Source organism: Hipposideros armiger, unplaced genomic scaffold (assembly GCF_001890085.2).
Source record: "Hipposideros armiger isolate ML-2016 unplaced genomic scaffold, ASM189008v1 scaffold_983, whole genome shotgun sequence".
NCBI classification, from domain to species: Eukaryota; Metazoa; Chordata; class Mammalia; order Chiroptera; family Hipposideridae; genus Hipposideros; species Hipposideros armiger.
In genome coordinates, this window is record NW_017732333.1 from 49,235 (window position 1) to 51,704 (window position 2,470).

Below are 2,470 nucleotides of genomic sequence, written 5' to 3' on the forward strand. Positions count from 1 at the left end.
TGGAACTAGGGAGCCCGGCAAGGGCACACTTCAGGACATCATGTCTGCTGGGCACAAGGGACCTGGCCAGGAGGGGCCATCCCTGAGGGGGGTGGGGCTGGGGTCCCAGGCATGGCGCCGGGTAGGCGTCAGAGCTGCTGCTGGTGGGGAGACAGCCCCCACCCTCAGCACAGGCCCTTCCTCCCGCCGGAATCACCCGGGAGTGATCGTGCCGGGGGTCTCCTCGGCCACACCTCTCGCTCTCGGGAGAGGCCCAGACGGCCTGTGGTGCATCTCAGACCCTCCCAGCTGAGCTGAGAACTCACGCAGAAGTGAACTCACTCGGGGATCGTGGCATGGCATTTGAACTTGTACCAGCCCCAAACCTGGGGAAACCCCAAGGCATGTCAGTCCTCACCCCAGGAGGGCACAGGTGGCACCCACCACGTAGCTGGCGGGTGAGCTCCGGTCAGGGGCCCTCTCCTCCCCACACGTTCTTCCTCCTGAGACAGACCTGGATCTTGAATTTGGCTTCTGATGGGCCAGTGAGAGTGGACAGCAAGCTCAGATTGTGGGGGGAGCCACGGGTTCCAATCTAGTGGTCCCCACGTTCCAGGGATAACCGGGGAGAGATCCATTTCAACAGTTACTGAGACTCTGGACAGGGAGCTGCCCAGTGGATGGGGGCGTGGGACGCAAGCTTTCCTCAGCCAGGCCCCAGTCAGAGGTGGTGGCGACCTGGAATCAGAGCCCTGGCCTGGCACCTCCCAGGGACTGTTGTGCAGGTAGGACCTCCTGCCACAGTGACAGCACTCGGGGCCTAGAGGAGCTCACGCCACCTGACGAATCCCAGGAGACCCCACAGGACAAGGACGCCAAGGGGCAAGGTCCCCCGGGACTGAGGGCCCTGGACCTGCCACTCCCAGGGGCCTGGGATGAAGCCCCTCACCCTGTCTCACGGTGCCACCTGCTCCAGGCACAGGGACCACCCTCTGGGCAGGGACCCAGGGGCCTGGGCACGTGGGGGACATAGAGTGTGTGGCCTGAACCGGGGGAGCAGGGATTAGAAACTGGAGCCAGTGGGACTGGCAGGCCCATTATGTCACTTCCTTGTGGGGCCTTCCAGGCTGGCACCAAGCCCTGGAAACCCCAGGATGGGGCCCCTCTGTGGCCCCCCAGGGCAGTGATTTTCCATGCCAGGCTCCCTGTGCCCCGGTGAGGCCGTGGAAATCCCGGCTGGACAGAAGGCACCGGCACAGTCCCTCCTGTCCTAAGCACAGAGGCGGGATTGAGAAAGTGGGGGGTTTTGCTGGGGTAACAGAAGGTCGGCCGTATGGCCACTCTGGATGGGGTGGTGGCGGTGACCTCAGGCCCCGGGGTCTGACCTCCCAGCCCAGTCACAGGGTCTCAGGTGGGGCCCCAGTGACACCAGGCTACCAGCATGGGGTGGGAAGGCGGGGGTGGGGCTCCGTCAGGCCAGGTGACCAAGGCCCACCCCACCGCCCCTCAGCAGACAGTCTGGGACCTGCTTCTGGGGTCCAGCTCCACCCTCGGATCCCTGGTCAGCCTTCTCGACTGCTGGGCTTTGGCCGTCCAACGTGGGCGTTTGTGGTGCCACTCGCAGGAGAGCCGGAGGCGTGGGCTCTGTGGCATACAGGGCAGGGCTCCGGACCCAGATGCACTGGGACTCCATCACTGTTAGCACGTGGACAGGGGAAAACTAGGCACCTTGCAGAGCCCCCCCACCCCTTGCAGCTGGAGCTCCCGCTGTCCCTGGCCCCCATGGGGACCCTGACCTCGGTGCACGGAGACAGTTGAGGAAACTGTTAGCTGGGGCCTCTCTCTGGACAGGATGTGACGCCCAAAGGCCCCCAGGACACCTGCCGGCCACAGCCAGGACCCGCCGGGGGCTGCCTGGAGCCAGCGTAGCAAAACCCCCATGCGCACTGGCCAGCACTGGCCTTCCCCCCGGGCCCCACACCCAGCAGTATTTGCCCCTGACAAGACACTGTTCCCAAGGACTGCAGGAATTTACAATCGTGACCACAGGGAGGAGTCCACAAAGATGTCACGAAACGCAGCTTAAAATGACTGTTCCACAATTATCTGTTCACACATCCTGACTCATCAGGAAGAGGGGTGTGGTGGGGGAGCCACAGAAGGACGGGAAAGAGAGGGAGAGGGGGTGCTTAACATCGGCAAGGGAGCCCTGAAGACGGCAGCTGCATCCCCAGACCCCCATCCTGAGTCACCTCACATGATGGTTCATTTTATGTGCCAACGTGGCCAGGGCACAGCACCCAGTGTTTGGACAAACAGCAGTCTAGGTGTTGCTGTGAAAATACTTTTTAGGGCCGGCCGAGTGGCGCATTGGTTAAGAGTTGGCTTGGGACGTCAGCTCTGAGCAGCAGGGCCCCGGTTTGGATCCCACATGAGGGCCAGTGACACTGACCTGTACAGCTAAGATGGTGAACAACAGCTCAACCTGGAG

General features: G+C 62.9%; 1 protein-coding gene across 1 annotated transcript in view; it reads right to left on the reverse strand.

The window, feature by feature from the left end:
• The window catches only part of MUC2 (mucin 2, oligomeric mucus/gel-forming), a 32,671-nt gene that overhangs the window by 26,377 nt on the left and 3,824 nt on the right, over positions 1–2,470 (reverse strand). The window lies entirely within an intron of this gene.